The following is a 13,344-nucleotide window of genomic DNA, read 5'->3' as shown; positions in this document are numbered from 1 at the left end:
ACAGTAGCAATGGGAAATGTTCTAACCCACATCTGACCACCCAGGGGTGGGGAGCCTGCTGTAGTCTAGAAAATTTACCTGGAAGCTGTGTCTCCCTTCTACCGTCATCCCAGACCCCAGAGCAACATCTTGGTCAGTCCAGGGGGTGGGTGAGGGGCTCTGGGTAGATGTGGGTATCAAGTGTGCCTGTGGGGATCCCAAGTGTCCCTCTGACGAAGACCACCCAAATGAGGGTGGCTTTGGACTGATCCTTGCGTGGGTTCCTGCTGGGCTGCCCTGAATGCTCCAGAACAAAGATGTCAGGTCTGGGGGGCTCTGAGGTCCAGTGTGGCAGATGGCCTCCCTCGGCTGGGCTGGCACCAAACTGGCCCTGGGTTTGGGTGGGGGGTTCTTGTCACGTCTTTCTTCATCTCCAGGCCCACTGCGGGCTCGGCTGTGGGCTTGTTTGCTTTCAATCCTGTATGCTTGCTATTCGTACACATGGCTGAGTGACCTTCGCGTGGGTGTGCGCGCGTGTGTCTACATGGTGTGGTGGGGGTTGTGTGTAATGAGAGAGAGGCAAATAAAATACCTCCCGGGGGTGGGTGCCTGCTCTGTGTGCTTAGGCTGCCCGCCTGGCACCTGCCCTGAGGACACCCCCCGAGGAGCACGGCTGCCTGCAGGGTGCCGGTGGAGGCTGTCTCTGGGTGCGTGACGTTGGCCCCTAGGCCTCTGGGTGACTCTCCTGGGTGTCTGGCTGGGTTTGGCGAGCTCTCTAGCTGCTAAGGCTGCCCGGGCTGCCCGGGGCTGCCTCCTGCCTCTCTGCCACATTCTTTTTCTCAGACAAACAGATTCCTTCGCTCCCTGGAACAGCCGAGCGGGAGGAGCAGCTGTAAAAACAAACACACGGCAGCTGACTGGAGGGCTGTGGGCTGTTTTCTGGGGTCCGCCTGGGCTAGAGCTCCCGGCCGCAGTGGGTGCCCTGGCTTGAACCCAGGGAGGGGAGGGTGGGCCTGTCCCTTTGCTGCCTGGGTGTGGGCCAGCCCCGCTCCCTGGGTTTTCTTTACAAAGGCGGTCCTCAGACGGCTCTTGGCAGGCTCCGTCTGTTCTCCCAGCCCCCTGACGGGCTGTGACTGTCTCCAGCCAAACCTGGAGAGAAAATATTTAGAGAAAGGCCGATCTTCAGCAGAATGGGCTCTTGGAACCTTGGGAGCGGTCCTGGGCCTGCCTTCTGAGCCACCCTGGGGTGCCCTGAGTCGGCGAAGCGGGCCACGGCGGGGTCGCGGGCCCTCCCTGAGGCCGTGGGCCGTGAGGACAGCTCACCATGTCTCTGAGGCTGCCTCACAGTGAGTGAGGAACCACATGCTTACTGGAACTGGGAAAGTCTCCTCGGAGGTAAGGAAACAGACCCAGACAGCGGTGGTGGTCTACGGCCTCTCAGAACATTCTCTCCTTCCCCTTCCTGGTGGGGAACACCCGGACCTGGGTGTACACAGCATGGGGGTGTCAACCACATGGTCAAGGCCCCACCCGATAGCTCTCAGCTCTGCAATCAGCGTGCAGCTTCCTGCCCCATGCAGCTCCCCTGGAGCCTAGCGTGTGGTAAGCGGGAGCCCTGCCCAGCCCAAAGCCCAAAGCCCAAAGCCCAAGCATGCCAGCCATGCTTGCTCAGCCAGGAATCCCTCAGAAACGTCTGGGCTTCCCGACATGGAGCAAAGCCTTCCAGTGCTAGGTTTGGGGTTGTCTATACATTTAATTGACCAGCATGTTATTCCGCTTGGGCTATCTTAGCAAGACCAAAACCCCGGGGGGCTAAGACAACAGAAACGTACTGTCCCACACTTCTGGAGGCTGGAAGTCCAGGCTCAAGGTGTCAGCAGCGTTGATTCCTTCTGAGGCCTCTCTCCTTGGCTTGTAGATGGCCGTCTTCTCCTTGTGTCCTCACATCGTCTTCTCTCTGTGGGTGTCAGGGTGCTAATCTCCTCTTTTATTTATTTATTTAAAAGATTTTATGTGTTTGGGATCCCTGGGTGGCGCAGCGGTTTGGCGCCTGCCTTTGGCCCAGGGTGTGATCCTAGAGACTCGGGATCGAATCCCACATCGGGCTCCCGGTGCTTGGAGCCTGCTTCTCCCTCTGCCTGTGTCTCTGCCTCTCTCTCTCTCTCTCTCTCCGTGTGACTATCATGAATAAATAAATTAAAAAAAAAAGATTTTATGTGTTTATTCATGAGAGACACACAGAGAGAGGCAGAGACATGAGCAGAGGGAGAAGCAGGGGCCCTGCCGGGAACCCCATGTGGGACTCCATCCCAGAACCCCGGCATCATGCCCTGAGCATAAGGCAGACGCTCAACCTCTGAGCCACCCAGGTGCCCCCTAATCTCCTCTTGTATAAGCAGACCACTCAGATTGGATTGGGGCCTATCCCCAATGACCTCGTTTTACCTACATCACCTCTGTAAAGGCCCTATTTCAAATACAGTCACATTCTGAAGTCCTTGGAGGTGGGGCTGCAATCTATGATTTTTAGGGGGACACAGTTCAGCCCATAACAACCAGACTCCCCCTGAGCCATCTGAAGAGGAGAGAGGGGATGTCCCCCTGCTGAATTCTGCTCTGCTTTCTCAGCAATCTGGGCTACATCTGTGAGGGCCCAGGGCCACGGGCACCGCAGAGCACGAGGCCAGAATGCCAGGTGCTCAGAGCCAAAAGGTCTCACAGGCCACCTGATCCACGGATGCACACCCCTCATTTGACAGGTGAGGGATTGGGCCCAGAGAGAGGAGGGATCTTCCCAGTGTCACCCAGCCCAGCTTGGATGGGAGGGAACTTGTGTCACCCGGTGGCCGGGCCAGTGTCCCTTCCCTGCACCTCACCACCTCTCCCACACTGAGTCTCTACTTCCCACTCCTGCCTGCAGGTCTGTCTCCCTCCCCGCTTCTAATCTTTCCCGCAGTTTCTCCAATCTGGCTTCCCCAGGTTGTGGCCTAGCAGATGCTACTCCCACAGCTTTCCTCTGAGAAGTGGGGGAGCAGGGGCCTGCCTTCCTGGAGGGGCCAATTCCACTTTCGCTGGCAGCTGCAGTGGAAGAGGCGTCTGTCCCAGGTCCAGCCACTTTCTTTCTCTCAGAACAGGCCTGGAGAAATCTTCTTGTTGTTTCCCCATCCCCCAAACCCCTCCCCACATCTGTCCGTCTTGCAGTCACTGGGGGTGATGAGGGTTCTCTGGAAAACAGACTCTGAGATGGAGTTTAGCTGCAGAATGTTTACTAAGGAGGGCCCTTGGGAGCCACACCTGAGGAAGGGTGAGGATGGAATTAGGGGTGGGCAGAGGGGGAAGCCGAGCTGCATCCAGATCAACAGCCTCCCCTCAGCCCACAGGGAGCTCCATAGGGCGATGGGCTGTCACAGTGGTCCCCAAGTGATAGCCCTGCAACCATCAGTCAGTGGACGTGGGCTACCTCACAAGGCAATGGGCATGGCCAGGGGCCTTTCAGTAGCTGAGTCAGACCCTGGAAAGGGAACTGGATGGTGTGTCACAGTGCCCACCGTGGGGGATGGTGATGTCATTTATAAGTGCTTTGAAAGCAGACTCTCTTTTTTTTTTCTTCAAGATTTATTTATTTTATTTTAATTTTTTTCTAAAGCAGTTGTTTGGGGATGATCGCTTTTTAAAAAAGATTTATTTATTAAAAAAAAGATTTATTTATTTATTTGAGAGAGCATGCACACTTGTGCACATAGGTGGGGGGGGGGCAGAGGGAGAGGGAGAGAGATGATCCCAGCAGACTCACTGCTGAGCGGGAAGCCCAACAGGGGGTTGATCCCATGACCGTGAGATCATGACCTGAGCCGAAATCAAGAATCAGATGTTTAAGTGAATGAGCCACCTGGGTGCCCCTGAGAGCAAACTCTTGACCAGCCATCTCCCCAGTCCCCCACAAGTGCCCGGCACCCAGTGGGTGCTAATTACCTGTGGAGTGCTGATACATTTGAGGCCCCATTTGAAGGCCCCCATAAGAAGCGTGCTCCATTTCTAAGTCACCAAGAGGATGGCCCTTTTGCGAATTCTGGGGGCTAACGAAAGAGATGCCTTCATTCCCCATGGAGCAGGGATGGTTTGGGGGCAGTATTTTCAGGTGGGTTTTCAGTGGGACACGGTGTTCCCAGTGTACCCGGGAGCAGCAGGTCTTGCTTACTATGGAAGCCATTGCTCAGCTCTGATCAAATTAGACTGTGTTTCAACCCACAGATGGAAATCAGGAAGGAAGTGAGGCATTGTCCAGAGAGAAAAGGATTTCCTACATCCCTTCAGTTTCTCCTTTTTTTGGGAGGAAGTCCCAACCAGATGGGAAGAGGAAGAGGGAGAGGCTGTTCCTTCTGCTTTGGGTGGACGGCGGGAAGATGGCCTGGAGCTGGGGAAACATTCCGAAGGGGTTCTGGTCACCCCCTTGGGGATCTTGCTGGAGGGAGGGATATTTGAGAAATGAAAGGCATGTCTCTGGCGGCGGCAGCATATTAGCCTCTGGTTGTGCTGGGGGCTCCGGGTGGGCAGTTTGGAGGCTGCACTCCATACTCTCATCTGGTGGACTCCATATGAAGGAGAACTCGGAGGTGTGGCGCTGTGTATTGAGCAGAGCTGCCCTTCCTTGTTGCTTGGGGTCTGGCGACGGTACTGGAGGTTCAGTGGAAGGCAGCTGTGTTGAGGGCCAGGGCCCTGGCCTAGGCTAAGGTCCAGATGGGGGATGTCACAGAGTCTTCAAGGGTTCCACGGCACCAGAGGGGAGGGGAGGCAGAGCTGGCTAGGGGGACAGGTCTCTCACTGCACCCAGATGGTCAGACAGGGAGTTCCACTGGGCTCACACTCAAGTCAGGGAGGTGGGGAGGAGGCCTCTGCATCTCAACAATCACCCTTTCAGGGGCAGCCAAGACCAGACAGTCCACTGCAGAGACCTGGAAGCTTCTGGCAGGGTCGGGGTGGGTGTCCTGTGCAGGGATACCCTAGGACCTGGCTCCTCTCTCTGCATGAGGCCCCGTGAGCCCTTCATCCTTCAGAAGTTACTCAGAAGTGCAGTTTCAGGACCAGCATTTCCTGCATTACCTGGAAGCTTGGTAGGAATGCAGAGTCTCAGGCCCCACCGCAGCTGTGCCGAGTCAGCTGGAACACCCTCCCCAGGGGATTTGTGTGCACGATAAAGCCTGAGAGGTGGTGGCCTCAGCTCGGTTCTCCTCCCCCACGCGCCCCGACACCATCATGTAGGAGAGCAATGCAGGGGGGTGGACATCTAAGAGCACCTGGGCATTTGCCTAAAGGGGCCACTTACACGACTGTGCTGCCCTCCATCTACTCTGTAGGACGCAGATCTCACCGGCCCACCTTCTTGCTCTGCTGAGAAAGAAGGTGTCTGCAAGAGGCAAAGAAAAGGACGAGCATCTTCCTTCGCTCAGCAGACCACGGCGTGAGTTGCTTTGGTGAGTCTACTGTGGGCACGTGAAGGTGGTGGCTCCAAGTGGGAAGCCGCGCAGCCAATTCACCAATTGTCAGAAGTGGTATTAGGACCCGCGGGCTTTGACCTTGATTTTTCCCTGCCGTGACTCAAAGTGTGCTCCCCAGGCCAGCGCCAGTCCACATGCTGGCACCCGTCCACGGTGAGCTAAGTCCAGAAATCAGGAGCCAGCAGAGTATGTTTGTGTCTGCCTAGAGAATCCAATGATAAAAGTTTGGGCTTGTGTTTTGTAGCTTGTGTTTCATATTTCATTTTTCTAGCCAATCATGCTTACTGTACTGGGCAAAAGTATCCATCCATGACGGATTGAAATTAATTAACAAACAAACACAAACGCGACTGGTCCTACATCCATCCGCGGATAGTTTGAGAATCCCTGTGGGATGCCGAGCCATTTCAAGCCAGGAGGGGAGATGCAGAAAAATCCAACCGGGCAAGGCAGAGGCTCCCACCACCACCAACCCCCGCCCCCCGCCCCACCCGGGGCCTGGGTGAAAAACATGCACACTCAAGGCTGGGGGGGGCGCAGGCTCTAACCTGGAAGGTGTGGGTCATGCTTGCTTTCTGTTTCCGAGTTTCTCAGAGGCCTCACTAGTGGGGGGGAAGCAGTGGGTAGGTAATAGCGGCCGGAGTGGCGGGGGGTGGTGGGTGGGTCTGCGGCTAAGTCAATTCTGTGTCCCGGCCTCTAGTTTCCTCACCTGGCACTGGGTCACGTGCAAGTGGGTCAGCCTCGATGTCCCTCCCCGCCACACCTGCCACCTGCCCTGAAGAAGCAGCAGATCTTTGCCTGGCCTCCCCATCTGCAGGATGACAAGGTCCTGCGGGTGAACGTGCCAGCCCCGGCAGCGCCCCCCGCCCCCCCTCACGGAACCTGGAGCATTCTGGGCTGGCCGAGGAACAAGCGCTTTCTTTTTATGAGCCTGCAAACCTCCAGCCTCCCGGCCTCCCGCCCTCCCAGCTGGCCTGGCGCCAGGGGCCCACATCACCACCCAGACCCATGGCCCAGGCTGTTCCCGATTCCGGAGCGTCTGAGTCACTGCGCCTCGGCCGCCTCGTGAAAGCCTTCCAGAAGAATAAAGCAACAGGCTCTCCTCGGGGCCGCTGATCGCAATCTATCACCACGTCTGCCTTTGGACCTCCTTTTTCTGCGAGCCATGAATGCCTCTAATCCGGCGACGCAGGCTGTGGGTGTCAAATTGTGAACTGCTAAGCAGGGGAAGGAGGTCCATCACATGCGGGGTGTGGGAGCCCCCGCCCCCCCCGCCCCCCCCCCCCCCCCGCCGTCCTTGTCCCTCCGACAGCGCCGTTTGTTTGCGGGCGCGATAAGGGAGGGTGGGAGAGGCAGGCTTTTCTGTTCCCCGGCGGCCGCCGGCACATTTGTCCGGGATCATCAGACCACCCGGCTCCCCGAGACGTGCTCAGGGGCCCCGGGCGCACCCGTCCACCTGCAGGCACCCGGCGTCTGGAGGCGGCCTCGTCAGATTAGCCCCACGGCTGGCCCCTGTTTAATGGGAGTGTGGCGCCTGGTGCGCTGCTAAACCCCTGCTTGTTTAGACAGCCTCGCTGGCTGCGCCACGAGTCGCCTGCACCGGGCCAGGAGGGGCAGTCCCCCGGGCAGCCCCCCACCCCCACCCCAGAGGAAGCCCCATCCTTTATTCTTTTAGAACCGAGCCCTGGCCTGCCTGCGCTGAGGTCAAAAGGATCTCGGCAAAGGCCTAGTGGGGCCCCAGGGAGCCTTATGCTCCTGAGGTGCTGAGGCCGGCCGAGGGGGGGACACCTGGGGACGCAAGTGACAAGGCAGCAGGGGCCTCAGCCAGTCTGCCCCCTTCCCCGACAGATCCTGGAGCTGAGTGCCGGCCACAGTGTTCCCGCTGCCCTGGGCTTTCACGTCTGATTGCTCTGCAGTGTGGCTGTGAAGGGAAGTCGCCGGAGCCATTTGGCGGGCCCTGGCTGGGGCCCTTGTTAGCCGAACCGTGGGGGACTGAGTGGCTTTCCCGAGGTCCTGATTTCTAAATCAGGTCTGAAAGCCTCAGGCCTTGTCCCCTCCTAGCAGGGGCCTTCAACCTTGGCCTTGCTCTTCCCCTCTGCCTGCTACTGCCCCCTCTCTTCCCCATTTTCACAATCCACTCAGTAGCTGGAGTGCACTTTTACATTTTTATCTTATAAACTGTTAATTTTGAAGTGATCCAGACTTGAAAAGCTGCAAAAATAGTGCCAAGAGTTCCTGTATTCCTTTACCCAGATCCCCCAGGTATCTTACTAATTTGCAAGCGGGCACACTCTCTCTATGCACACAAGCGTGCACCCATGCACACACGATTTTTTCCCTGAAGCTTTTGAGATCAAGATGCAGACATGATGCTTCTTTGCCCCTAAATATTTCAATTGTATTCCCTGAAAATGCAAAATGAAGGACATTCTTGTAAAATAACCACAGTATAGTTGATCAGAATCAGGAAATGAACATTGATACAATCCTATGACCTGATTGACAGATCTTATTCAAATGTTCATTAGTCGTCCCACCAATGTCCTTCTTAAGAAAAGAAATAAAATATTTTTTCTGGCCTAGGATCTAATCTTGAGTCATACATTATATTCGGTTATTGTGTCTCTTTCATCTCCTTTAATCTGGCATGGTCCCTTTGTCTTTGTCCTTTGTGACATGAACACTTCTGAAAAGTGCGGGCCAGTACTCTTTTTGTAGACTATCCCTTAATTTGGCTTTGTTTGATGTTTTTGATGTTACCTGTGACCAGGTTCAGATTCTGCATGTTTGGCAGCAACCCCACCGAGGGCATGTGTGTCCTTCTCAGGGCATCATATTGGGAGGCACACAGTGTCCATTTGATCTGTGACTGTGGCGTTCACTTTGATCACTTGGTCACGGTGGCGTCTGCCAGTTTTCTCTACCATGTTACTGTTTTCCTCATTGTAATCAAGAGGCACTGGCAATCTTTTAAAAACTGGAAATCTGATTAGGTTACCTCCCGTCCCTAACCCCAGAATCCTGAGTACTTGGTGTCCCCAGGACCTCTGTGATCTGACCTCTGTTGTACACTGTGATGTCACCTCCTATCACCTTTCTGGGAACCCCAGGCATGCTGGCCTTCCTGCTATTGTCAGAACACATCAAGTTCATTCTTGCCTCCCGACGTCCTACTTTCTTAATAGCTGTTCCCTCTGCCTAGCAAGCTTTTCCATTCGGTCAATATGTGCCTCTTTCTTTGCCTTTCAGATTTTGGCTTCCAGGTCCCCTGAGGCTGGCCTCCCGTGCCTGCCCACCTGAAATTGCTCCCCTGTCATTCCACCAAAGCGTCCTGTTTGAGGTTTTAGCGTGGGACTTACTACTGTCTGCCATCTGTTCATGGGCTTGTTGTCTGTCTCCCCCAGCAGAAGAAAGCAGGGACCCCCGCGTACCTTGCTCAGTGCCGCGCCTGTGCTTCTAGCACAGAGCCTGGCCAGCAGCAGTGGGGTGAATATTGATCAAGAATTTGCTGGATGAATGCATGACAAAGTATTGCTCAGTAGTGCATTGCAAGCTGGGACTCTAACCCAGAAGTCTTGGAGATCTGCCAGATTGGCTATGTTGGCTACGGTGCAGCTCCGCTGGGCTCGGGCAGGAGTGGGGCCGACGGCAACAGCGTAGCCGAGGGCTGCCTGCATGGTGCCCTTAACGGGGAGCTACAGGAAACATCAAGAAGGCGTGTTGGGATGGGGTAGAAAGGTGGAGGGGTCTCTGAGCCCCAAAGTACAGATCCTTCCATCCCTCTCCCCCCCTCCCGCCCTCCCGCCCTTCCTTCCTTCTTCCTTCCTTCCCCATTAAGTTCTGGGGGCATGGGGTAGGCGGTGGGGGAAGCGGACACAAATATACTTACATCCAAAGCACAAAGGTGGCCCAGACGGAAGGCCTACAGATGTTGGCAGCTGCAGAGCTGCAGGAATTGCCAACACAGCCAGGCCACGAGAAGGGAGGTGGGTGGGCTTGTTCCGAGCTGAGCAGATGCTGCCGGGTTCCCCGGAAGCACGCAGGGGAAGTCAGGCAGTTGTCACCAACGCTGTCTCCTGTGTGTCCTGGCCAGAGGGTCCTGGTCGCTACCCCTAACTCCTGCTGTCCTGCCAGTAAACACACAGGGAGGGTGGCGGCCCTCTGGGAGTTTGCGGCTGACCAAAGGGCAACGCTTAACCCCAAGGGCGGTTTCAGGGGAGACATGTGAGAATGGGCCAACATCCCCTGTCATGCTGTCTGCACGGGGTCCCCGCGTGGGACTGCACTGCCAAGGGTGTCCTCACAGGACATGGGACACAGGACAAAGGTTCCCTCTGTGTCACCACCAGCAAAGGCATGATGGCTTGAAGTGTTGTCTCTCCCCCATTCCCCTCCTCTTTGTTTCTCTCAGGGAGTGTATGGGTCTGCTCGGGCTGCCGTGACAAAGCACCTCACGGTGGGTGGCTCAAACAACATGCGTTCATTTCCTCACAGTTCTGGAGCCGGAAGTCCCAGATCAAAGTGCCACTAGAGTGGGTTTCTCCTGAGGCCTCTCTTCTTGGCTTGTCCACGGCCCCCTTCTCGCTGTGTCCTCCCGTGGCCTTCTCTCTGTGTGCACACAGAAAGCACAAGCTCTCTGGTACGTCTTCTTGCAAGAACACCGGTCCTGTGGAACTAGGGCCCTCTGTCCAGGACCTCGTGTACCCTTAGTTATCTCGCAGAAGGCTTATCTCCACATGTAGGCACATGGGCGTTAGGGGAGGACACAGTTCGGTCCATTTTGGGGAAGTGCTTTTGACTCTTCGCAGAGAACCATGGGGATTCACCCACCAGGTTAGGTCTTTTGCAAGGTGTCTCATCACTCTCTGAATGCTGCTGGCACTCAGGGATCCATTTCAAGAAATCTTCCTGGAAGTGTCTTGGGCGCACCTAGGAAATGCCTTAATGAAATGAAACCTGAGGCCTCTTGGTTGGGCCCCAGAAGGAGAGACTTCAGAAAGCAAGACAGGGAGTAGAAGGTGCTGCGTATGGGTGCTAGGGCCAGGGTTCTGGCCTGAGATTCATTTTCTCCCCCATCTTTGGGTGTATACATGTACATGTGTGCATACAAGTGTGCATACGCCCTCTGATTAGAGTGGCCAGGCCAGGGAGGGGCTACTGGCTCCCTCTGCCCTGACCTCCCCTCTTTTGGACACTGGAACCACCAACCTCTGCCCCCTTTGGTCCTCCCACAAAGGTGTGGCCTGGAACCCCTGCTTTCTTCTCAGGAGCCCATTGAAATGAGGTTGGAACTTTCCAGAAACTGCTATGGTAGCCAGTGGTTCACATACACTGGCATGCGGGCTTGTGGGGGCAGAGTAGGTGGCCACTGCAATGATCTCTTGCTGTATAACAAAGCATCCGAAAACTTAGTGGCTTAAAATAATGACAACAACAGTTTTGCTCACGAATGTACAATTTGGGCAGGGCTCAGCGGGGACAGCTCATCTCTGCCCCACTTGATGCCAGCTGGTGTGGTTTGAAGCTGGGGGCTGGATTATCTGAAGGTTCACTCACTGGCACGTCTGGTGTTAATGCTGGTTGCAGGTTGAGATGGCAACCGGACTTTATCCGAACACCTGTATGTGGCCTCTCCAATCAGTTCTTGGCTTCCTCATAGCATGGCGTTGGGTTCCAAGGGTGAGCACCCCATGAGAGAGTACCAAATGGAAGCCTTACGTCTTTTAACACCCAGTCTTGGTAGTCACCCACTGTCACTCCCACCAGATTCTGTTTGTTAGAAGACAGTCAGTAGGGCTAACCTTATTCAAGGGTAAGAGATTGGAACCCACCTCTCCATAGGAGGAAGGTCAAAGACTTTGCAGCCGTGCTTGAAAATCACCACAGTGGCTCACGGCTTCCTTCCCATTCATGCGGGAGTTGGGGCCTAGGACTCCACCCTTGGCAATGCCTGTTCTTTCTCCTCACAGGGTCACCATCATACCATCTACCACCTTCGTGGGAGCCAGACCCAGAGAGAGAACCATGCTTTCTCCGACTGAGGCCAGACCAAGACTCTGCACAGGGGAATAATTCGGTGCCCCTTCACACAGGGGAAAAAATGGATTTCCGACCAGATCAGCATTTGGCTTCAAGTCACAGAGAGGTGTAAAACAAGACAGAGGTATATTCCTCTCTCACCAGCAGACTGTGCCTGACGTGGGAGCTCTGCTTTATGAAGTCCTTAGGGACCCAGGCTCTTTCTATCCTACTGCTCTGCCAGGCATAGCCTCCCATCCCTAGGTCACGTCATGATCCAAGCTGACTGCTGCAGTGACATTCCGGCCAGCAGAGAGGAGAAAAGGATCAAGAAGGAGCAGTAGATGGTTCCCAGAACCGAATTATGATACTTCTGATTTCATCTGACTGGCCCAAACTTTCCCACATGGTCACTCCTGGCCGTGAGGGGCTGGGACATGGAGTCTTTATTCCGGGTGGCCACGTGCCCCGCCACAGCCGTGGAGTCTCTTGGCAGGGAAAGGGGGGAGAAAGGACACTTTAGGTAAAGAAACAGGCTCCGCCAAACTTATTAATTAAAACATTTATGCACAGACAGATTTACTCACTAATTTACCTCCCCTGGCTGTAGAAAAATTAATGGCCTACAAAAGTGGCAAAATGTCTTACACTTTTTGTGGTTCTTTTTTCCTCACCTCGGTTTTCTTTGGCAATTTCCCAAGTCAGACAATTTGGTGGGGGAAGCATATTGGAAGGGCTTACAAATTATCTAATAAAATGAATCACTGTTTGTGGTAAGTAAGAAAGTTACACCGCGCTTTATTTGGTTTCAGATTTTCAGCTGATTGCAACTGTATGTGTGTATCACAGAAATACCCAAAGAGAGGGGTCAGTGCCAGCCAGGGGTGTTTTTTAAATTTCCATATAAGGCTGCTGTTTACTTTGGTAGAAGCTTGTGGAAACTTGCGTCAACTGGCAGGGGTATTTCTATTTATTTCGGCAGTATTTTGGACCCTCTAACAGACTGGTGCCCTGGGAAGCTGCCCAGCTGGCCTGCCCAGCTAGCTCAGTGTCTGAGGACGCTAAGAGCGACTTCGCAACTTAGAGAGGACGTGGGCTCTCCCCGAAACGTATAGCCTTGGCCTTATGGTTCTCAATATGGGAACTGCCTCCACTTACTGCAGCAACCCTGGCCTTCATCTAAGAGACTTGATTAATTTTCTGTGGCCGCTGTTAATAAAGTACCATAAACAGAGCGGCTTCAACAACGGGAGTGCGCTGTTTCACAGCTCTGGGGGGTTTAGTAGTAGGCCATCAAGGTGTCGGCGGGGCCACGCTCTCTCTAACTCCCGCTACTTCCTTGGCTTGTGGTAGCATCATTCCAATCTTTGAACGGCACATTCTCTACATGCATGTGTGTGTCCAAATTTTCCCTTTTTACTGGGATACTAGTCATACTGAAGTGGAGTCCACCTTAGTCCAATGTGACCTGATCTCAATTAATGACATTGACAATCACCTTATTTCCAGATGCAGTCCTATTCTGAGGTACTAGGGATCAAGACTTCAATGTATGAATTTCGGGGGACACAATTTCACCCATAACAAAGACATCCACATGCAGGACGGTTGTGTGTTTGTGTCTGTGTGTGTATTGTCATACACTCTGGCTGAAAGCTTCCTGATTTGCTTTTTTTTGGAGGAGAGGAGAATGGTTTCTACTAGTGATAGCAAGATGGTTGATGGGAAAGTGGTTCACATGAAGGACTTTGGTCCTTTCCCAGCAAAGATGGTATAACTAGAGTCTAGGGCGAATCTGAAATTAGACAACCATATGCAATAGCTAGAGCGGAGGCATTGCCATCTATTGGAA

General features: G+C 54.3%; 1 long non-coding RNA gene across 2 annotated transcripts; it reads left to right on the top strand.

Annotated features, from left to right (window-relative positions):
* Positions 1-652: 652 nt before the first annotated feature.
* LOC112655214 (uncharacterized) lies at positions 653-12,224 on the top strand. Of its 2 annotated transcripts, none has more exons than XR_003133588.3 (3): positions 653-1,374; positions 5,334-5,450; positions 11,444-12,224. It is a non-coding gene; the product is annotated as an uncharacterized LOC112655214 (long non-coding RNA). The 2 variants fall into 2 exon arrangements; XR_003133589.3 differs by lacking the exon at positions 11,444-12,224 and adding an exon at positions 6,175-6,711.
* Positions 12,225-13,344: the final 1,120 nt, after the last annotated feature.

This window comes from Canis lupus, chromosome X (genome assembly GCF_003254725.2).
Source record: "Canis lupus dingo isolate Sandy chromosome X, ASM325472v2, whole genome shotgun sequence".
NCBI lineage: Eukaryota > Metazoa > Chordata > Mammalia > Carnivora > Canidae > Canis > Canis lupus.
Note: the sequence above shows the minus strand (reverse complement) of the source record. Positions and strands in the feature narration are given on the sequence as shown.